Below are 23,947 nucleotides of genomic sequence, written 5' to 3'. Positions count from 1 at the left end.
CTTTCGGGGAGCTGCAGAGAGCAATGAGGTCTCCCTCAGCCTCCTCTTCTCCAGGCTGAACAATCCCAATTCCCTCAGCTGCTCCTCCCCAGCCCTGTTCTCCAGACCCTTCCCCAGCTTTGCTGCCTTTCTCTGAACCAGATCCTACTCCTCAGGAAGAAATCCCACCTGTGTCAATGCATCCATCAATCCATGATGCTCTACTGCTCAGTGACTGAACACCATGAGCCTACAGATTTAAATATAAGGTAAGCCTTGGATAAGCTGAGACAGGAGGCAGATGAGGCCCATTGGGAAGAAGAAAAGAAGTGAGGACTTTAGGATTTGAGAGAAGAAAGATCAGCCTCCAGCTGTAACTCCAGTGGAACCTCCAAACCCTTCTTGTGTTCTCCTCTCTCTGGTCCTACAGCCTTCTTGTGTTCACCCCAGACAGCTCCACAAATCCCCACAAATGCTGTTCCCCTCCACTACAGCCTTATGGACCAAGGCAGGGGGAGATCCAACCTGTTCCCATGCTCCAAATCTGCCCTAAACCTTTACCCTGACCCTGCCAAATCCTGAATCTGATGCCCAGCACCCCCCTGGTGTTCTTCTAAGCTGAATGTGGCTCAGAGCTGAGAGCAGCTGCTTTAGGTCATCCTTCACCAGATTTTTAATGAAGATCTTGAGACATTCAAATAAAACAAACAACAAAATAATCCCCAAACCACCCCAAAGAAACCCCACATGCAGGACTGCTGCTGATTTCATGCACCAAGAGCAGGGGAGGGTGCAATGGGCACTGTCCCTGAAGGGGTAGGGAGCAGGCAGTACCCTGAGGCCAGATGCCACATGGCAGAATAAAACCAAGCTCCCAGTGTGGAGGGATTTCTCCTCCTGCAACCCAATCCCCTCTGCTGAACCACTGCCAAGAGCCCTTCTGGCCCTGCTGCTGCCAGCAGACACTTGGGTAAAGTTTGAGGAGGAGAAAAAGGGGGAGAGGAGGAAAAAAATAAAAGGGGGAGAGGAGGAGAAAGTAAAAGGGGGAGAGGAAGAAGAAAAAAATAAAAGGGGAGAGGAAGTAAAAAATAAAAGGGGGAGAGGAAGAAAAAATAAAAGGGGGAGAGGAAGAAAAAATAAAAGGGGGAGAGGAAGAAAAAAATAAAAGGGGAAGAGGAAGAAAAAATAAAAGGGGGAGAGGAAGAAAAAATAAAAGGGGGAGAGGAAGAAAAAAATAAAAGGGGGAGAGGAAGAAAAAATAAAAGGGGGAGAGGAAGAAAAAAATAAAAGGGGGAGAGGAAGAAAAAAATAAAAGGGGGAGAGGAAGAAAAAAATAAAAGGGGAGAGGAGGGAGAAAAATAAAAGGGGGAAAGGAGAAAAAATAAAAGGGGGGAGAAGGAAAAAATAAAATGGGGAGAGGAGGAAAAAATAATAGGGGGAGAGGAGGGGAAAAATAAGAGGGGGAGAGGAGAAAAAAATAAAAGGGGGAGAGGAAGAAAAAAATAAAAGGGGGAGAGGAGGAAAAAATAAAAGGGGGAGAGGAAGAAAAAATAAAAGGGGGAGAGGAGGAAAAAAATAAAAGGGGGGAGAGGAGGAAAAAAATAAAAGGGGAGAGGAGGGAGAAAAATAAAAGGGGGGAGAAGGAGGGAAAAAATAAAAGGGGGGAGAGGAGGAAAAAATAAAAGGGGGGAGAGGAGGAAAAAATAAAAGGGGGGAGAGGAGGAAAAAATAAAAGGGGGGAGAGGAGGAAAAAATAAAAGGGGGAGAGGAGGAAAAAATAAAAGGGGGGAGAGGAGGAAAAAATAAAAGGGGGGAGAGGAGGAAAAAATAAAAGGGGGGAGAGGAGGAAAAAATAAAAGGGGGGAGAGGAGGAAAAAATAAAAGGGGGGAGAGGAGGAAAAAATAAAAGGGGGGAGAGGAGGAAAAAATAAAAGGGGGAGAGGAGGAAAAAATAAAAGGGGGGAGAGGAGGAAAAAATAAAAGGGGGGAGAGGAGGAAAAAATAAAAGGGGGGAGAGGAGGAAAAAATAAAAGGGGGGAGAGGAGAAAAAATAAAAGGGGGGAGAGGAGGAAAAAATAAAAGGGGGGAGAGGAGGAAAAAATAAAAGGGGGGAGAGGAGGGGAAAAAATAAAAGGGGAGAGGAGGAGAAAAATAAAAGGGGGAGAGGAGAAAAAAATAAAAGGGGGAGAGGAGAAAAAAATAAAAGGGGGAGAGGAGAAAAAAAATAAAAGGGGGAGAGGAGGGGAAAAAATAAAAGGGGGAGAGGAGGGGAAAAAATAAAAGGGGGAGAGGAGGGGAAAAAATAAAAGGGGGAGAGGAGGGGAAAAAATAAAAGGGGGAGAGGAGGGGAAAAAATAAAAGGGGGAGAGGAGGGGAAAAAATAAAAGGGGGAGAGGAGGGGAAAAAATAAAAGGGGGAGAGGAGGGGAAAAAATAAAAGGGGGAGAGGAGGGGAAAAAATAAAAGGGGGAGAGGAGGGGAAAAAATAAAAGGGGGAGAGGAGGGGAAAAAATAAAAGGGGGAGAGGAGGGGAAAAAATAAAAGGGGGAGTGGAGGAGAAAAATAAAAGGGGAGAGGAGAAAAAGGAAAAATCTACCTGCTCCTTCTTAGGATTAATATCTCAAAGGGATTTTAGTTTGAAGAATAATAAATAGGGAGCTAAAAGCAGAGAACACCAGCCCCTGGCTCATCTCTGCAGCCCTCAAGCAGGTCATGATGGTCCTGGATGGGCTGGGGGAGCCACCACACCTTGGCAGGGCATTATCACAGGGATCTGCTGCACCTCTTCCCATCCCAGCACAGAAAGGCAGCTGAAAGCTGATTTATCTGCTGGAGAATGAGGGCAAAAGCTTCTGAAAGGGGCCAAGTTTCAAGCCAAGTGCCCAGGCTCCTCCACTTGGCTTTTAATCCCTCTCAAAACTGTGTTATAGGGGAGAGGGAAGGGGGAGGGTGGGGGATCCTCACCCAAAGAGCAAAGGAGCAGAAGTGGCTGGAACAAGCCAGCCAGCCAAGCTCTGCAGAGGTGTCTGGGAGGCACAAAGAGGAGATTAAGGCTGGAAAGCTGCAGCATTGAGCCAGGCAAGGATTCTGCTGGAAAGGATGGGAAGAGCACATGGGAAATATTTTGGATGCCTGACAAGGAGACACAGAGACCATCTGGGTGAGGGGAGGAAGGGCAGGGTGCCAAAGGAGAGACATGGGAAGGACCAGACCAGGCAGGTTTTCCCAGCTGCTTGTGTGGGACCTGCTCCCACCCTCCTCTTCCTCTCCTAGAGAAAGTGAAGCAACAGGTTGGAGCTGAGAGCCAGCCAGGCATGTTGGTTGGGGATGGAAGGGCTGGCAGACTGCACTGCCACTCTCCCACCCACTGCAGGTCTCTGATGGGAACTGCTTCCTCCCAAAGGAATGGAATCATGAACCTGTCAAGGCTGGAAGAGACCTTTGAGATCATCAGGTCCAACTGCTCACCTCGAGCTTGTCACCCACCACTGCCACTAAATGATGTCCCTCAGCACCACACAGCTTTTAAACACCTCCAGGGATGGTGACTCCACCACCACCTCCCTGGGCAGCCTGTTCCAGTGCTTGAGGAAATTGCTGCTTAATATCCAGCCAGAACCTCCCACGGCAGGAAGCAAAGGTTTCCTCCAATGCATTTTCATGAACCCAGGAAGACCCAGGGCTGGTAAGGCACATGAGACCCTGTGGAGGGGTGGAGATGACCACATTGGCACCCATGGACAGTCCTTCCAAATGACCACCAGAGCTTGTGAGCAGCCACCTCACCCTGCCCTGTCCACCAGGTCAGCACTGGGATCAGCATCACAGAATTTCAGGGGCTGGAAGGGACCTCAAAAGCTCATCCAGTCCAACCCCCCTGCCAGAGCAGGATCACCAGGAGCACACAGGAACACATCCAGGCAAGTTTTGAGTATCTCCAGAGAGGGAGAGACTCCACAACCTCCCTGGGCAGCCTGTTCCAGTGCTCCATCACCCTCACAGTGAAAAGCTTTTCCCTCATATTTGCATGAAAGAGTAGGGCTGGCTGCTACTGCTTGAGAGCTCAGCTGGTTTCAGTGGTCCACAGAAGTGCCTCCAGCTGCTCTGAAGGCCCCTGGTCAGGCTCTAGTTACCACTCCTGGAGGGTATTGTGAGCAAAGTGGGATCCTTTTGGCATGGTTTTACTCCTCCCTTACCCTTTAGCCTTTGAAGTGTAAGTGCAGCACAAAGAGCATCCATTCTGCACCACTACACCATGACCTCCAGCAGCTCAGCTCAGCCCTGCAGGCTCAGCCTGCTCACCCCCTGCAGGGGGACAGAGGAGCTTCACCTCCTCTCAAACCATTTGGGATCTGTTTGAGGGAAAATCCACCACAGCCTGCAGCACAGTTAACAGGTACTGCTCAATGACAAGCTCCAGCTGGCCTTTCACTCTCCTACTCAAAGCCATCAGAGATAGTGGTGACAGCAGGTTTGGGGCATATGGATGTCTGCCCACGTTGGGAACAGGACCAGGACCTAGTGACTCATTTTTCACAGGGCACTGAGCAGCCATTAGACATTAATGACTTTTGGCAACCACTGCCCTGGGTCAGCTTCAAACCAATGACCCAAAAGGGAGAGGTTTTGCTTTCCCCATCAGCAGCCCCTGGGAACCATCCTCCCTTGCTCTGATTCTGGAAAAAAAAAAAAAAAAAAAAAGAAAAAAAAGAAAAGGAGCTGAGAAAGGAAAGGCAAAGAGGTCCTGGGCTCTGGCACTGGGTAACCCTATCAACATGCACTGCAGATAGAGGAGGCTTTTTTTTTTTTGCCCAGGAGGAATCAAAGCCTCATTGATATGTGAATTATGAATGAAACCTTAAGCTTTTAAACTTTTAACCTGTGCATTTCTAAGAAAGTCTTAATTTAGCCACTGGAAGGTACTGGATTTGCTGGGCTTTTCAAAAACACACCCTTGTTTAAGATGAATATTTCATTGACTGAGCCATCCCCTGGGGGGAAAAAGGAAATCCTGATCCACGCTGACCAAAGACAGGGACTGAAATCTGTGTTACAATGAGAGTCTTGGAGCAGGCTGACACAGTGACACTGTCCCCCCACTTCCACTTCCAGCTCTGATCACTTCCTCAGCAGCACCCACCTCTGCCTCTTGCTCCTCTTTCCAATCTCATTGTGAAAGTCTTTAGTGAAGAACAAACCACCAAACACCTTCCCCTGCCCCCCATGTTAGGGGACACACAGCACCCCAGAACCTGGCTGCTACCCACCCACCTCCCAGCAGCAGGATTCACCACCCCATGCTCTGCAGTGCACCTGCAAGGGTGCTTTGGGCTGAGCCTTGCTCTGTCTCAGCAGCTGAGACAAGCTCAGGGATGGGCTTTCCCCAGCTCCTGTTTGTGAATTCATCCCCAGGCAGAGGAGAGGACTCTGGGGAGAGCAGCAAAGCAATAACAGTGATTCAGTGTGGCAGAGGTCAGGCCACCCCACACCAAAGGAAAGCAGGGTGGGTCACTTTGGTGGAAGTAACACTCATTAGAAGAATAAACTACATAATGAAGAGGGTGAGGGGTGCTCTGCTTGGGCCTGGTGAGGCACTGCTAGACCTTACACCATCAAATCAAACCTTTGCCAGCTTCCACCCCACTGCAACTCACCCCAAAACTCTCCTTGTTGACCACTGCTGAATGAGGTTTGGGTTATTTTCCAGACCATTTGCAGGCAGCTTGCCTGCAGCAGCAGCAGAGCTGGCACTGAGCTGGCCTGAGGGCAAAGCCAGCAAGCAAACGAGCCAGAGGCTCAAGTCCTCTGCTTGAGCCTTCCCCAGGACAAGAGTGCAGCAAAGTGGCTGGGGGGAAAGGCTCTGCAAAAGCCCAACCTCAGCTCAGAAAGGACAGGGAGGACACAGGTGTCACAGGAAGGATGTGGCAGGAAGGATCACCTCCAAAGGAAACAACCGTGCAGAGGCATGTCCCTCCATCAGCACACATCTGCTGACAAGAGAAAAATAAATGCATTTGAAGCCTTTTGTGCTCCACAGCTTCATCTGTGTGCAGCTGCCCCTAAATTTTAGATGTTCGGATATTCAACCCCTCCCCTACCCTCCAGATTTCCTCTGGTTGCCCAACACACCACCAGATTCCTGCTGGTTGCCTCCCAAAGGAAAGGGAAGCTTTACGAACTCCAGCCCAGCACAAAGCTCCCTGCAGCAATTTAAACCACTGGTGCAGGGTTGGAGCACAGCAGATGAGTAGGTGACACCATTTACATCACCACATGAAGGTTCTCCAGAGCATGGAGGTCCAAACCTCAAGGGAAAGTCCTCTTACAGATGGGGATGGAGCAGCACTGAGCACAAAACCATAGCTAAGGCAGGACTGAGAAGAGAAGATGTGGTGGACAAGCTTTGAGTCCATGTGCATGTCCCAGGGATGGACCCAAGGCTTGCCCACCACATCTCCTCCTTGGTGGCAGAAGATGTGGGGAAGAATCAAGGAGAATCAGGGCAGGAAAAGCAGAGGAGAAGCAACTCTGCCCTTGAACCTGCAAGGATTACACTCAGCCACATCATGAGCCAGCAAAGTTCTCATCTTCAGAGGAGGAAATAAAGTGGAGGGGGAGAGGGGGAAAAGAAAAGAAAAATCAATCAGCCACAAATGATAAAGGAAAGAGTTGAAAGTTAAGAACAGAACTAGACAAAGCCCCAGGTGGCCCTTTCTGCCTGGAGCACTCCTGCTAATTTTAGTTTCTCTGTTCTGCCATGGGTTTGGAGCATTTACTCAACTGGAACTGCCTAAAATGTTACACACTGGGATGGTCCAACCTGGGCAGCAGTCTGAAAGGGGAAGGCAAGGACAAGCTCCTTGGAATCCATCACAAAGCAAGTCTGAAGTCTCTGAGCTGGGCTGGGCTGGCTGAAGTGCCTAATTCTGGGCTCCCCAGTTCAAGAGAGACAAGGAACTACTGGAGACAGTCCAGCAGAGGCTATGAGGATGATTAAGGGACTGGAGCACCTCTGTGAGGAGGAAAGGCTGAGAGCCTTGGGGCTGTTGAGCCTGGAGAAGAGCAGCCCCAGAGGGGAACTGAGCAATGCTCAGCAAGAGCTAAAGGGTGGGGGGCAGGAGGATGGGGCTGGGCTCTCCTCAGTGGCAGCCAGGAATAGGGCAATGGGCACAAACTAGAACCCAGAAGGCTTCACTTGAACTTGAGGAGAAACTTCTTTGGTGTGAGGGTGCTGGAGCCCTGGAGCAGGCTGCCCAGAGAGGTTGTGGAGTCTCCTTCTCTGGAGAGCTTCCAAACCCACCTGGAAATTGATCCTGGGCAAGCTGCTGTGGTTGACCCTGCTCTGGCAGGGGAGTGGGACTGAATGGTCTCCAGAGGTCCCTTCCAACCCCTACTATTCTGTGATTCTATGACTCTAAGAGCTGGTTGCTGGCCATGCCACTGCACCCACTGCTCAACACACCTGCAGGGCACAGGGGTGGTAGCTGCATGCCACCATGGATGTGCACAAACTCATAATCCCTTCCAGAGCTGGGTGCAGCCTGAGCCATGCAGCCACCTGCACTCACACCTCTTGCCCACCTCTCTCCTGGACCCCCTTGCACCCTCTTCAGATGCCAAGTGATGCTCTTGCAACCCATCAGCTCCTCTCCCAGCACACTCCTGGCTAGATGCAGTGGGATGGGGGGGGGCAGGGAGAGCCATTTTGCAGCCACCACATTTATTCCACCGAGAGAGGAACAAGGCAGGAGCTTCAGAGAAGCATCCTATGGAGCAGAATGTATTTAAATACCTAATGAAGGAATAAATCTGGGTGAGGGAGACATTTACTGCAGCCTCATTCACACAGAGCCTTTGTGCAGCAGGGGCAGCCAGGGGGGGCTCAGAGCTGCACCTGCGCTCCTGGCCGGCAGCCCCCGCGCTGGGGGAGCCTCCTAGGGAAGGAGACTCTACCTGTCAGGGGGGAGATTGAGCACCCCCAGCATACACATCCTTTCCTCAGGACTCAGCCCTGCTAGGCCACCAGCATCCTGGTCTGGATCAGTAACAGTGTGGCCAGCAGGAGCGGGGCAGAGATTGTGTCTCTGACCTGGGCACTGGTCAGGCTGCACTGGGGGCAGTTTTGGGACCTTCACTCAAAGAAGGACTTTGAGGGGCTGGAGTGAGTCTAGAGAAGGGCAACAAAGCTGGGGAAGGGTCTGGAGAACAGGGCTGGTGAGGAGCAGCTGAGGGAAATGGGGTTATAGAGCCTGGAGAAGAGGCGGCTGAGGGAGACCTCTCTACAGCTCCTGAGAGGAGGTTGGAGCCAGGTGGGGTTGGTCTCTCCTCCCCAGTATCAGTGATAGAATGAGAGAAAATGGCCTGAAATTGTGCCAGAGGAGGTTAGGTTGGAGATTGGGAACAATTCCTTTCCTGCAGGAGTGGTCAGAGGTTGGAACAGGCTGCCCAGGGCGGTGGTGGAGTCCCCATCCCTGGTGGGGTTCAAGAAAGCTGTGACCATGGCACTTGGGGACATGGGTTCTGTCCTGTCAGAGCCATCACCCCCCTCCACCAGCAACCTGACCATTTCCCTGCAGGGCAGGACCACTTGGCAGGCAGTAAGGATGGGCTCAGGGTGGTGGGGATGAAACACCAGAGCTCAGCATTCACTTGCATTTCACATGGCAGGGAGCTCAGTGCTCCTCCAGCATTCGAGCTGTGTGATGGAGCAGCAGCATCTGCTCCCCTCCCAGCATCTCACAGCACCCTCACAGCTCCAGCCACAGCTCAGCCTTTCAGTTTTACCTCCCCCACTTCCCAAATCCAGCCACATTCATCTTGCCCTTTGCTTGCCCTTCTGCCTACCCTCCCTCCCCCCCGCCCCCAACCCCCCGAAAGAAAAGGTCAGTTTTGAAATTCAGGGGTCAGGAGGTAGAAATGTAGCAGGGTCAGGGGTGAGAGAAGCAGAGAGGGGAGGAATTTCACCTCTCCAACCATTTGCTTGCATGATGCAGCTGCAGAGCTCCTGGCAGGCATGGGGATGCTGGGCTCAACTGGGGCAGTGTGATAGGAGCTTGTGGGGACAGAGGAAGGATGCTCCCAACCCAGGGAGGGTGCTTCTCATTTCACAAGCCTGGGCAGAGCAGCACAGCAGCCCTTGCTCTCCTGAGAGCCCAAGGAAAAGGAGAGAAGCTATCACAAGGTGCCAGCACAAACACACCTAAATGCCAACCCCCCAAGGCAAAGCTACAGCAGGGGCAGAGCAAGAGGAAATTAAAGATGTGCTCGACACAGCTGGAGTTTACATTTTCCATCTGCAGAGCACCCAGAGAAAGCAAAGGTCCTTCAGGTCCCTCTCCAGGTGCCTGCTAAGAGGAGGGTGTTTGGCTCATGCTGCCTCAGGTCTGGAGTGAATAAATCCATCATCCCCCATTCCTTGTGCCCTAAACACCAGCTCTGGGTTGTTTTTCTTTTTTTTCCTCTTTAATCTACATGATTACATGCACTCACTATCTGCCAGCCAGCCCCATTAGCTCTCCTGCTCAAAATTGCTCCTCCAGCTGCCTAAAGCTCTACAGCCAGAACCAGGCACTTGGGGAAACCCTGATGGGATTTTGTCCCTGCCCCAGGATTTCACACTGGCCTCCTTCTGCTGAAAAGGGACAAAATGTTCCTGAGCACAGGAGGGAACACACTAAGCATCTCAACTGACCAAAATAATGGCTTAAAGAGAACAGGGAGCCAGGGGTGAAGATGGAGCTGTAGGGTCCTGCTCTGCAGCCACCTCCCTTGGAGATGAGCCATCCCCATATGGAATCACAGAAGCAAAGAATTCCAGCATGGTGGGGGTTGGAAGGGACCTCTGGAGACCATTCAGTCCAATTCCTCTGCCAGAGCAGGGTCAACCACAGCAGCTTACCCAGGATCACAATTTCCAGGTGGGTTTGGAAGCTCTCCAGAGAAGGAGACTCCACAACCTCCCTGGGCAGCCTGCTCCAGGGCTCCAGCACCCTCACAGCAAAAAAGGATTTCAGTTTCCTTACGTTCAAATGAAACCTCCTGGATTCCAGTTTGTGCTCATTGCCTCTTGTCCAAAGAAGTTTCTCCTCATGTTGAGGTGGATCTTCCTGAATTCCCCTTTGTATCCATTGCCCCCTGGCCTATCACAGGACACCACTGAAAAGAGCCTGGCCCCTTCTTGTCCTCCACCTTTCAGATATTGATAAACATGAAGATCCCCTCTGGGGCTGCTCTTCTCCAGGCTAAACAGCCCCAGGGCTCTCAGCCTTTCCTCCTCACAGAGCTGTTCCAGTCCCTTCATCATCCTCACAGCCTCTGTTGGACTCTCTCTAGTATTTCCCTGACCTTCTTGAACTGGGGAGCCCAGAACCTGACCCAATACTCCAGAAGTGGCCTCACCACAGCAGAGTAGAGGGGAAGGAGAACCTCCCTTGACCTGCTGGCCACACTTTTCTTCATGCACCCCAGGAGCCCCTTGCATGTGTGTCCCTGAGCTGATGAACTGCACCCAGGAGGCAGGGCAGCCCCTTTGCAAGGGAAGGTGGAGATCTCTGGCTGAGAAAGTGCAGCTGCAATTGGGGAATCTGCTGTGAGAGCAAAAAAAAAATGCTCTTTTCATGTAAATGTCCCTAATAATAAAAGAGGGAAGGAGGAAAGCAGTACATCCAAACAAGAAATAGTTACATTTGTGCTAGAGAAGCAGAAATGGTGCTAAAAAAGAGAGCTTTATCAACATCTTCCAGAAGGCATGGGCTGTTCTTTAATGCTCCTGGAGGAATACCACATTGATCCTGCTGAACCTGGGCTGCCTGGAGCCTCTGATCACAGGGTTCTGAACAAGCCCAGTTCTCAAGGCTGCACACTTGAGAAGCATTCAGCTTGTTTGTTTTCTCCAGCAAATATTGAGCCACTCTCCTCACACCCCAGCTCTGGCATTCTGTGCTGTTTGCCCTCTCTCTGCTCACTCTTTCCTGCAGTATTTCCATGGCAATCTGGACACTCGAGCTGCTGGTATCAGCCTAACCATCCAGAGGGACCAAGACAGGCTGGAGAAGTGGGCTCCAGGAGAACCTCCTGAGGTTCAGTAAGGTGATGTGCAGGGTCCTGGGGCAGGACAATCCTCTCATTCTATCACCTGATACTAAGGAGAAGAGCCCAACCCCCACCTCACTCCAACCTCCTTTCAGGGAGCTGTAGAGAGCAAGGAGGTCTCCCCTCAGTCTCCTTTTCTCCAGGCTGAACACCCCCCAGCTCCTCCTCCCCAGCCCTGTTCTTCAGACCCTTTTCCCAGCTTTGTTGCACTTCTCTGGAGGTCCTCAATGTCCTTCTTGGAGTAAGGGCCCCAAAGCTGCTAACAGTCAAGCTTAGTATTTCTCTTCTTTTCATTGCACTTTGAATTCCAAAGCCATTTCCAGACAGACTCTCTGGAAGCTCTGACTGATGTTATTCCTTTTTATTTTTTTTTTCCTGGTGGGAAAACTGCAAGCAGAAAGCAGCCTTCCCACTTCCCAAACCTCTCACAGTCTCTCTTCCACTCTACCTGTGCCTTCCAGATCATTCTAATTATTTATTTCTCAACAACAACCCGAAATTCCAAGTGTGGAGGGCTCTGGACAAAGAAAGCATGAAAGAAAATGGGAGGTGGGGGTGGCCTCAAAACTCTTCAGAGAGGTTTAACCCAAACAGACTCAAGAGGTGCAATTGGGCTGACAGGCAAAAGAAAAGAGGAGAAGGTGGGAGGAAGAAGTGGAGGGGTGGGGGGAAGCTCTGGTTTGAATCCAACTCTGCCATTCACCAATTTAAGTATGGAAGACCAAGCCAAGCCCCTCCACTGCTCCCTGCTCCCTTGTATTTGTGGTACAAAGTCTCTCTCAGAGTGAGAAGCTTTAAGAGCATCATGAAAAAAAAGAAAAAGAAAAAAAAAAAAAAAGGAAAAAAAGCATCAAAAGAAACTGGGAAGTGAAAGCAGGCAAAAGGATGCTCTGTTTTCCCACTAATAAGCCACTGGCTGCAGGATGAGTAGCAAAAGCAAACATCACATTAGGCAGCCAAATGTTAACTGAGAGCTGGGAGGATGCAGGCTGGGGATGCTGGGGAAGGTGAATGCTCCCAGCTGGAGGCACAGCCAGGGTGAGTTGAAAAACCTTCTTTTAACCCAGCACCTCCTCCTCCTCTCCCCTTGTTTGTTTTTTTTTTTCCCTTGACTTTCAACAGCTCGAGGGACTGACTCTTCTTCTCTCCCACTAGGCAAGGAGCTCAGGATTGGCATCCTCTCCAAGCAGCAAATGCAAATCACTCCCTGAGTTAGTGGTGATGCCCCAACCTGACAGACCCCACGGCTTTTAATGAGCTGAGGAGGAGGAGGAGGAAGAGGAAGAGGCAAGATGAGCAATTACCACCCACAGTCAGGCAGGCTCTGTGCTGCCCAGCACAGGCTGCTTTGCCTTAAGGCCTGCAGGCAGGTTTAGGAGATTAAAGCCCAGCACAAAATCAATAATTTAGCAGCTTACTACAAACCTCCCCCCCTGCCCCCTGTGCTGTACATGAGCTGGGCTGTGAGATCTGCACAGCCACTGCACAAGCACGTGGCTTTCATCTGCATGTAGTTATTTGATGCAAAGACATGGAACCAAGTGAGAAGGAGCAACTGGGAAAAGGTGGCCAGGTCCCCAGCTGGGGCACAGGCAGGGGGGGATGGGACAGATGCTGCCAAAGCCACTTACTCATCCTTCCAGACCTGCCCATGCTGCTCTGCTGGTTTGGAGGCATCTTAACCTCCCACTCAGCCAATTATTCCTCCAGCATCCTCCCCTGGTCCCAGCAGGCTGCCCAGTATGGGCTGGCAGAGGCTGGGGGCAGCTTCCCTCAGCCCAGAGCTGACTGGGACGAGGCTGAAGGCTTTCAGTCATGGACTGGACAGCTCCATCCCTGCTGCCATCATCTCCTCTTCCAGGGAGGCTGCACAGGGCTTGCAGGCAGTGCAGGCAGCAGGTCCTGGAGCCCGGGGCTGGGCACAGGTTTGTGATCCATGGCACAGGAGATGGATGTCCAGGGAAACCTGCCTGTGAGGGAGAGCTGCCTGACAGATGGGAATTGCTGCCACATCTCCTCAGTCCTGCACCAGACCTTCCTGGGACCAGACCACAGATCTCTTCCAGTGGGCTCAGGTGGGATGTGGCCACGGGCAAGGGGTGTAAATCACAGCATGCAAATTCAAGTGAGAGAGCAGAAAACTGCAAGCTTGAAAACACACTCAGGGTCAGGTCAATAAAAGCTAACAGCAGGAGAAGAATGCAGGCATCCTTAACCTCACAGAACAATCACTGTGCTCCCCCCCTGCCCAGTTAGCACCACCTAATTGAAGGACCATCATCTTCTCACCCACAGCTAAAGTCACAGTGGGGAACAACACCTCACAACCAAAACTCAGACACATGGGAAGACAGAATGCAGAGCCCCAGGCAGTCTGCATGCGAGGGGGAGAGCCAGGAATCACCAGGAAGAGCCAGGAATTGTTTTGGTTAGAAGAGACCTTCAAGACCATCAAGTCCAACCTTCAACCTAATTCTACCTTGGCCATCAAACCCTTTCCCCAAGTGCCATGTCCACACTTGAACACCTCCAGGGATGGTGATTCCACCACCTCCCTGGGCAGCCTGACCAGAATCCCAGAATGCCAGGTTGGAAAGGGGCTCAAGGATCAGAGGGCTGGAGCTCCTCTCCTGTGAGAACAGACTGAGAGTTGGGACTGCTCAGTCTGGAGAAGAGAAGGCTCTGAGGTGACCTTCTTGTGGCCTTCCAGTATCTGAAGGGGGCTACAAGAAAGCTGGGGAGGGACTTTTTAGGATGTCAGGTAGTGATAGGACTGGGGGGAATGGAGCAAAACTAGAAGTGGGGAGATTCAGATTGGATGTTAGGAAGAAGTTTTACACCATGAGGGTGGTGAGACATTGGCACAGGTTGCCCAGGGAGGTGGTGGAAGCCTCATCCCTGGAGGTTTTTAAGGCCAGGCTGGATGTGGCTCTGGGCAACCTGACCTAGTGTGAGGTGTCCCTGCCCATGGCAGGGGGGTTGGAAGTGGATGATCCTTGAGGTCCCTTCCAACCCTGACAATTCTATCACCTGGTCCAACCTTTCAGAACTTGTTCCCCTTGCTGCTAAAGAGCAACACTCACATTTAGACTTCAGTGTTTTGCTGTTCTTCTTGTCCAAGTCACAGCTGGAAAGCCTCTGGCCCTGCCACAGCCTCTGAGGAATGTCTGTGGTGCACAATTCCCCTGGGCTCTGCACTCCCCAGCCCCAGCAGCTCCTTACCGTGGGCAGGGATTTATCTCCCTCCATTATCACTCAGGCTGGGCTGCCTGCAAAGAGCTCCCTGAAGGCCTGAGGGATGGAGGCATCTGCCTGGCCATGCATCTCAGCAGAAATGAAAAGAGGGTAATAAAAGGCAAGGGGAGGTGTGGAGACCATGCATCATAACAGGCGTAATGGACTAATGCTAATAGAGAGCCTGGCTGCAGCCAATCCAGCCTGTCTGGCACAGCCATAAATATCAGGCAAACATTCAAGTGATGGATTTGCCTTCTCCAGCCACCTAGTATTTTACAGCCCCACTAATGCTGGTGTCCCCCTGGCCAGCAGCAAAAAGCAATTGTAACAACAATGAGTAGTAAGCCTGACGGCGGCACTCAGGAAATATTCAAGGCAGCAGCAGCAGCCAGAGGCTCAAGGCAAGGCCAAGCAGCAAAGCCCCAGCACAAGCCATGGTGGCACTGCCTTTGCAGGGCTTTTTGGATGTTAGGAAGGAGTTCTTCCCTCTGAGGGTGGTGGAATCAGAATCACAATGCTGGATATACTCAGCTCTGATCAGACCCCACCTGGAGTACTGCATCCAGTTCTGGAGCCTCTGTTACAAGAGGGATCTGGACATGCTGGAAGGTGTCCAGAGAAGGGCCTCCAGGGTGAGCAGAGGGCTGGAGCACCTCTCCTGTGAGGACAGACTGAAAGAGTTGGGGCTGTTCAGTCTGAAGAAGAGAAGGCTCTGAGGTGACCTTCTTGTGGCCTTCCAGGATCTGAAGGAGGCTACAAGAAAGCTGGGGAGGGACTTCTTAGGATGTCAGGTAGTGACAGGACTGGGGGGAATGGAACAAAGCTGGAAGTGGGGAGATTCAGGCTGGAAGTGAGGAAGAAGTTCTTCCCCATGAGAGTGGTGAGAGCCTGGAATGGGTTGTCCAGGGAGGTGGTTGAGGCTCCATCCCTGGAGGTGTTTAAGGCCAGGCTGGATGAGGCTCTGGCCAGCCTGATCTGTGTGAGGTGTCCCTGGGCATGGCAGGGGGGTTGGAACTGGCTGATCCTTGTGGTCCCTTCCAACCCTGACTGATTCTATGATTCTATATAGGCTGCCCAGAGAGGTGGTGGAGGCTCTGGCACTGGAGACACTCAAGGTCAGGCTTGTTGGGGCTCTGAGCAACCTGCTCTAGTTGGGGATGTCCCTGCTGACTCTAGGGAGGACTGGACAAGGCCTTTAGAGGTCCCTTCCAACCCAGTGCTTTCTATGATTCTCTCCCTGAATGTCCCCAAATCCCAAGCTTTTTGCAGCAGCAGCCTGAGGGCTGTGGCAGTGTGCAGGACTCTTCCTGTGGATTCCCCAATCCCTCTTCTCCATCCTATAGATTCCCCTGGCTCTCATCCCTGGCTCTCCCTTGCACATTTCTGCTTTCCACATTCTTCTTTTTTTCTTCTCCTCTCAGGGAGGTATTTATAGAAGAAACATAGCATGGGCTTCTCACAGTGTTTCTTGCCACCCAGGGATTTCAGATCTCACAAATGGACCAACCCTGATGTTATTTTGACCTCTGAGGATTTTAAAAGCAGGCAGAAAAAAAATAATATATATATAGCAAAAAAAAAAGCATGAACTTCTTGACTCACAAATAGAAAGGCAGGAGTCTAGCACTGCCCTACCCCCCATCCACAAAACCAAACATCTCCAGCACAGCAACTTCTTCAGCTTTATGTTGAGAGGAAAGCAGGGGACAGACAGAAAAATGAACACAACTTCACCAAACAGTTTGGCATTTCCTGATCTTTGGCACCAAGAAGATGGAAATGTTTCTGTTCTGCTTCTGGCATGGCATGGAGGAGGAATCACTTCTGCCTCACTTCATGCTCATCAAGGAGATAGTGCCTCTGCTTGTAAAAGGTGTGGGGATTCTTTATCTCCTAAATATAGAATTGTTTGGGGTGGAAAAGCCCTCTGAGATCATCCAGTCCAAGCAGCAACCCAACCCCACCAACCATCAAATCAACACCACCATGGCCACCAAACCATATCCCCAAGTGCCATGGCCACAGGTTTCTTCAACCCATCCCGGGATGGGGACTCCACCACCTCCCTGGGCCAGCCTGTTCCAATCCCTGACCACTCCTGCAGGCAAGAAATTCTTCCTAATTTCCAATTTACACCTCCCCTGGTGCAGCTTGAGGCCATTTCCTCTCATTCTATCACCCCATGCTAGGGAGAAGAGACCACTGCAGGTCAGGTTGGTTGGTGCTCTGAGCAACCTGCTCTAGTTGCAGATGTCCCTGCTGACTGCTGGGGGGTTGGACTGGGTGAGCTTTAAAGTTCCCTTCCACCCAAGCCATTGCATGATCTCTGGAGCAGGTTGGTTCTCACAAGGCTCTCCAGCCACCCCCATCCTTCACCAGCACCACTTGGGAAAGGAATAAAAAGGGAATTGTTGCACTCAAAAATTTCAAGCTGATTTTTCAAGGAGCCTGAACCTAGGTAAGAACCAGAGCCATCAGCACCTCCTGAGCCAAGAAACAGATGAAAGCAGCCTCTGAGCCCACCTGGCTCCATTTCACATAGCATTTCCTGAACACCTGCCCCTTGGCTCTCCAGCAGCTACAGAAGCACAGCCCAGCTTCTCTCCTGTTTTTTTTTTTTTTTCCTTCCTTATTTTACCTGCTCTGCCAGGCAGCAGATAACAGAGCTGGAGGAGTAATGCTGGGAGAAGAGGAGGCCAATTTCATGCCTTTAAGAGATGATAAGGACATGCCTGAACTGCTCAGAAACCAGAATCTAGAGGGACTTGGCAGCTCTCTCCCTTCTTCAGCCCTGACACACTCATGTTAGGGATCTCCTTTGGCTTTGATCACTTTTCAGATTCCCTTGCACAAAGTAAGGCTCCAACTTCTGCCTACTACCAGTAACCAGTGTCAGGAACTGTGGTGGGTTGAAAATTCCCCTCTGGAACTACCACAGGAACCATCAGGCAGTCTGGGGATGCATTATTCTGCCCTGGCAGGGGGGTTGGGCTTTATGACCTTCAGAGGTCCCTTCCAACCCCTACCACTCTGTGATTCTGGGGTCACAATCTGACAGAAGCCTTTCTACACTGATGGAAGCAACAGGGAACTACTACCTGTGGTTGGGAAATCCTTGCTTAGGGAGAAAAAAGAATCCCAGCTTCTTAGGGAACAAAATAAACAAGACCTCCAAGATCATTAAGTCCAACCTTCTACCTCCATCACCACTAAACCATGGTCTGAACTGCTGCATCTATTGGTTTTTTGAACCCATCCAGGGATGGTGACTCCACCACCTCCCTGGGCAGCCTGTTCCAGTGCCTCAATATTCTTGCAGGAAAGAAATTCTTCCTATTATCCAGCCTAAACCTTCCAAGATGCTGCCTGAGGCCGTTCCCTCTCGTCCTATCATTAGTTTCTTGTGAGAAGAGACCAACCCCAGCCTCACTTTCAGGTAGCTGTAGAGAGCAGCAAGGTCTCCTCTCAGCCTGCTCTTCATCAGGCTAAAAAACCTCAGCTCCCTCAGCCTCCCCTCATAAGAGCTGCTCTCCAGACCCCTCACCACCTTCGCTGCCCTTCACCCACACCAGAGCAAACCAGGACCAAAGAGACCTCTCTTTGTTTCACATCCTAGGGCAAGAAACAGGCACTTGTTCCTCAGACCTTCCAATTAGACAGCCTCTTCAGCTGAGTAGGAATCATCTGCCTCCCCACACCTCTGCTGGGACACAGACACCTGTGCTGTGTGCCTGATGGATTGATCATTGAATCAGCAAAGCAGCTGACCTTCAACCCATGGCTCAAACCAGGCATCTCCTTCAGAAGGTGTCTGGGAAGGGATGATTTTCAGCTCTGCAATAACAGCCTGGTGTCCTTTTGGCTTCTCTACACACTGATGCAACAGACTTTTTCCTCAAGTGCTCCAGAATGTGTCCAGGGGTGATAATTAAGGAGAAATTAAAAGGATGAGATAACCATCCACAGAGTGAAGTCAGATGAGGACAGGCTGGGATGTATGTTTCCTTCTGAAAGACCTATTTTATTCCCACTAATGGAACAAATTAAGTCAGCCAAGCTGAATAAAACCCTCACATACCAAGATGTAAGAACACTTGAAGCAGCTCTCCTTTCCCTTGCTAATCCAAGCAGTTACCACTGCCCCTTGCAGAGGGGGAGGTTTGCCTCTCCAGAGAGGTTTCTCTGCCCAGACATCACCCACCATGAATTCAGGCACTCAACAGGTGAACATAGAATCACGGAATGGTTTGGGTTGGAAGGGACCTTAAAGATCATCCAGTTCCAACCCCCCTGCTGTGGGCAGGGGCACTTCACACTGCACCAAGGGCCTCATCCAGCCTGGCCTTGAACACCTCCAGGGAGGGGGCATCCACAACCTCTCTGGGCAGAGCTGTTTGTGGCTTGTTCACAGAGCAGGTTTGGAGCCTCCACAACTTCTCTGGGCAACTTGTTCCAATGCCTCAACCCCCTCATGGGGAAGAATTTCCTCCTAATGTCTAACCCAAATCCAGCTTCTTCCAGTTTGAAGCATGAGTCAAACAGGACAAGGGGCAAGGTAGATTTAGGTTGAACATGAGGAAGAAGTTCTTTACTATGAGGGTGGTGGAATGCTGGAACAGGTTGCCCAGGGAGGTGGAGAAGGACACATTCCAGGTCAGGTTTGATGGGGTTCTGAGCAACCTGCTCTAGCTGGGGCTGTGTCCCTGCTTACTGCAGGGGGGCTGGAGTAGATGACCTTTAGAGGTCCCTTCCAACCCAGTGCATTCTATGATTGTGTGCACATTGGGCAGGGATGGAGAGGCTGGAGGCTCCTGCTGCAGGAACTCTTCCCACAGCAGGCACAGACAGCAGGATGGTAAAATCCTGCACAGGCACTGCACTGTCAGACAGAGAAGGGACATTTATTTATTCTTGATCACAAACAATGTCCTCCATTGACAAGCTGAATGAAGGGCACTTCACTGATTTATTAGATCTAATAAGAAACAGACCTCTTGGGATGAAATACAAGATTGATTTTCAGTGGTGAGCCTTGCTGCCACCCCAGCCCCTGTGCTCAGCCTGATGAGATGAACCTGGGCACGCAGAGCACAGAGAGAGCTCAGGCAGCACTCACTGGGCAGGAGGAATGAATGGGAAGATTTGCACAAGGGATGGGAGATGAAATGGAAAGCAGGCTTGCAACAGCAGCCCTTCAACCTGAGAGGTTGTTTCTTTTCCATAGATTCACAGAATGCTTTGGCTTGGAAGGGACCTTAAAGATCACCCAGTTCCAACCCCACTGCCATGGGCAGAGACACCTTGTAGACAACTAGACCAGGCCTTTCCAACCTGGCCTTGCAGCTAATCATTCAGAATTGTGGATTCCTGCAAGCAAACAGTTTTCATGCAGCAAAATTAGCAAAGACATTAATGCAGCAGTAAACAGCAACTAAGTGCTGGGGTGGGTGGGGGGAGATGTGTCTCCTTGCTTGTTCTCTTTATGGGCTTCATACAATGCCATCAATATTGATGTGTGATGCCTTTGATTTTGACACTAATCATTGCTAGGAATTAAATTTGCAGCCATATAATTAGGGCTGCTATTAATAGGGCCTCCAGCTAAGCACTGCTGTGCCAGTTGTCTCTTTCCTGATGGAAAACAGCATCCACGGAACTCTCCTGATGGGTTTTGCATGGTAGATGCTGAGACTGAGGTGAAAATGAGGCTGGAGATGTCTAGAGGGGTTCCTCTTAAAGGCAGATGCATGGGGAGGCTCTGACTCAGAGGTTTCCCAGCAACTGTACCTTTTAAGGTCCCTTCCTGTCCCAACCATTCCATGATCCTATGATCCATTTCCCTCTTTCTCCACCAGCAATGAAGCAGAGGTGCCTTGGAAGGAGAGCTGGACCAAGGAGAACTGCCATGGGCTCCACACTGCTCCTGAGCAGACAGAGAACTTCTCTCCCTCCTCTACACATCAGCCAGCACTGTAGTGATGCTGAAAGGAGCAGGAATCACAGAACTCATCAGGTTGGAAGCTACCTTCCAAAACCATCTTGTCCAGCCTCCTGGAAATAAGCAGGGACCTCCTCAGCTGGAGCAGGTTGCTCAGAGAGCAATCAAGTTTGACCTTGAATGTCTCCAGGGATGGGACCTCAACCACCTCTCTGGGCAATCTGTTCCAGTGTTCCACCACCCTCATAGTGAAGAACTTCCTCCTAACATCCAACTGCTCTGGGGCCTTCAGATATACCCAAGAAACAGAGAAACCAAAGAAACTAGAGCCAGACAAGACTGGGGAGTGCAGGCAGGGATGTCATGACATCCCAGAGACATTTGGGTTGGAAAACACCTTTCAGGTCATCCAGTCCAACCATCCTCTAGCTCTACCAAGCCTGGTGCTAAACTCTGACCCTCAGCACCACACCTGTGGCTCTTTTAAATCCATTTTGAGCCAAAGCATGACAACTGCAAGAGCAAACACTCTGCTGTTTTATCCTTCCTTCCTCAGGCACTTCTTCACACCACTGAGCCCAAGGTTTCAGTTGTCCCAGGTGGACAAACTGGGCTGCAGTGTAGGGGATGTAACTTGTCCTTGGGGGTATCTTACCCCTGGGTGTATCTTGCCCCTGACTCTCTGGGCAGGCAGGGGCTTGGGGACCTTCAGCACTCAGCTCCTGTAGAGCAGAGAGGCTGAAGCAGCAGCAGCTGCTCTGCCAGGGACCAAGCAGGAGAAGGTTAGGTGAATAGCTAACAGGCAGGAGGACATGGGTGAGGTAAGGAAGCATCCTCAGTAAGGAATCCTCACTGGGGAAGCACAGACAAACATGAAAGATGTCAGAGCTGGCTCCCTGACTTCTCTCCTCCAGCTACACTTTTGCCTTTGAAGCCCCAGACTGAGCCACCAGCTTGTTTCCAAAGTTACTCAAGGGCTGTGGGAGAGGGAAGAGCTGTTGGGTAACTCACCTCTGTGAGTATGGGGAGCTGTGCAAGGTGGGGAGCTGCAGGAGATAAGGCTCCTGTCTAAACCTCTGACACTTAGGTGAGGAGATTTCTCCCACCCTCATTTCACCTTTGGGGAAGAGGAGATAGGGAAACATTTACAGTCCTGAGCATCCTGGGCACTCCATGACTTTGAGACGTGTCTGCTCATGGAACACACATCAAAACTGGAGACAACCTGTTGCTAACTTCCCACTGGCTCTGCACTGAGAGTCCCCAGAGCCCCACACAGCTCCATGCAAAGCTGCCTCCCACACTTCACGTGGCCTCCCTTAGGCCATGTGTAAGATAATCTCACATGTCACACAAGGCAAGAGTTACTAAAGGTGTGGACAGAACCCTGAGACAGAGAACACTCTCCCCAGCCCCCTGCAGCAGAGGACAGGACAGAGAATGATAGCAGGAGGCATGGATCTCATCAGCTGCAGACAGCTCTGATGCATGGGAAATAAGGGTGCATGGAATGCCAGGAAAAGCTGCTGTGCCTGGAATGAATCTGCTGAGAGAGGAACCAATTCTCCTAACTGCCTGGTCAGCACTGGCTCAAACAGGAGGTGAAGGATTCCTCAGCCCTCCCCCTGGACCAGGACAGGGATGGGAATGAATAGATTAGAAGGTAGGTGTTAAACCTGGATCAGCACAGGGAATTAAAGTCTGCTGGAGAGCCTGCTTCTGCTGTAAGCCTCCATAATTCATGGGGTGGGACAGTGCACACCACACGAGTGCAGGCACAGGCTGCTTGCTGGAACTGCCTCTGAATCACAGAGTCACAGAATTGTTTCAGTTGGAAAAGACCTCTAAGATCCAACTGTTGACCTAACACCACCATGGCCACTAAACCATGTCCCCAGGTGCCATGGCCACACGGTTCCTGAACCCCTCCAGGGATGATGATCCCTTCAGGCAGCCTGTTCCAATCCCTGACCACCCTTGCAGGAAAGAAATTTTTCCTAATAACCAACCTAAGCCTCCCCTGGTGCAATTTGAGGGCATTTACTCTTGTTCTGATACTAGGGAGAAGAAACCAATCCCCACCTCACTACAACCTCCTTTCAGAGAGCTGCAGTGAGCCAGAAGATCTCCCTTCAGTCTCCTCCAGGCTGAATAACCCCAGTTCCTTCAGCTGCTCCTCCCCAGCCCTGTTCTTCAGACCCTTCCCCAGCTTTGTTGCCCTTCTTTGGACCAATTCCAGCACCTCCATGTCCTTCGTGGAGTGAGGGACCCAAAACTGAACCCAGGATTTGAGCTGCAGCCTCACCAGTGCCCAGTACAGGGGGCACAAAGCACTGCCCTGCTCCTGCTGGCCACACTACTGATCCAAGCCCAAGTGCTGGTGACCTTGGCCACCTGAGCACACTGCTGGCTCATGTTCAGCTGGATGTCCACCAGCACCCCCAAGTCCTTATCTGCCAGGCTATCAGGCACCTCCCTATCCCACCCCTCACATTGGAAATAGGAAGCACCAGGCTGGCTGGAGCCTTGCTGCCATTACTGCCACGGGCAGGAATGTTGAGGGCACCTCCTCCACCCTTTTAGCCAGGAACATCCCTGTGTCCCCCTGTGCCATGGGAAGAGGTGGGCAGGGAGCAGAGGGGCCTGCATGAGCTCTTCCCCATGCTCAATATTGCCCCACTGCCACCTGAGAGGCACCAGGGAGGCATCTAATTTACTGCTGCTCAGCACTTGGTGAAGTGCTGAATGAATATTAATGAGCTGATGTAATTAAAATGATGCAGACATTCAAGTGTAGTATCTGCCTGTCCTTGTATCTTCCTGCAGAGATGAGGAAGAAATTCCCTGCTGCTTAAGGACACATGAAAAAAAAAAAAATTAACAGCCTGCTGTTGATTACATTTGTTAACCCTTTCCCTGGCAGGAAGGAGCAGGGTCTATGTTCCAGGGGTTCACCTACAGCTGTCAGTCACATTCCAGGTTAATTTGCAGCTTCTCAGCTTTCCAGGGCAGCATCTCCAAAGCTGCTTTTGCTGGAGCTGGATCACACTTCTGCACTCACTGCTGAGCTGGTTTCCAGTTGCAGCTCCAGCTCCAAAGACTAAGAAGTGTTGGTGAGGGGTCCCCTCTGCTTACACACCCCAAGTCCATCTCCACACCCCTTTTAAATATGGAGCTCCTGGGGGAGGACTAGAGAGGAGCACACAGAAGGTATGGGACTGGATCTGAGCAGTCTTTGCTCCCAACTTGTTAAAAAGCAGTTCAGAGAACTGGGAGAGGGAGAAATCTCAGCTGGACTTCAAAATCCTAAAACTCACTGGAGCTCTCCCACTGCTGCTCTGGAGGAAAGCAGTGGGAGCATCTCTTTGCCCTGGGCAACTTTTTGTGATGCAGAGGGTGAGGAATGTTATCTTCCAGGCCTGATCAATCACTCAACTGTCAGTGGGTAGAGCAGGAGGGAAGAGGCAGAGAGAAGCAGCAGAACTTTGCCCTGAGGCTTGGTTTCCAACAGCAGCCAAGTTAACCCATTCCTATCTCTCCATGACCTTCCACCAGTGGAGATTTTGTCATCACCAAAAGTTTCCCAACTCAGTCTTCCACAAAAGTTACAGCAGGATTGCTGGGCAACAACTCAAAACCACTGCAAGATTCCCATCAGTGTGCCAAAAAGGAGGGAAGATCCAAGACCTTGGATACAACTTGC

The 23,947-nt window shown here is 51.1% G+C and overlaps 1 protein-coding gene across 1 annotated transcript in view; it reads right to left on the bottom strand.

The window, feature by feature from the left end:
- The window catches only part of PLXNA2 (plexin A2), a 180,122-nt gene that overhangs the window by 152,541 nt on the left and 3,634 nt on the right, over window positions 1–23,947 (bottom strand). The window lies entirely within an intron of this gene.

Source organism: Indicator indicator, chromosome 35 (genome assembly GCF_027791375.1).
Source record: "Indicator indicator isolate 239-I01 chromosome 35, UM_Iind_1.1, whole genome shotgun sequence".
NCBI classification, from domain to species: domain Eukaryota; kingdom Metazoa; phylum Chordata; class Aves; order Piciformes; family Indicatoridae; genus Indicator; species Indicator indicator.
This window is presented reverse-complemented; position numbering and strand designations above follow the sequence as displayed.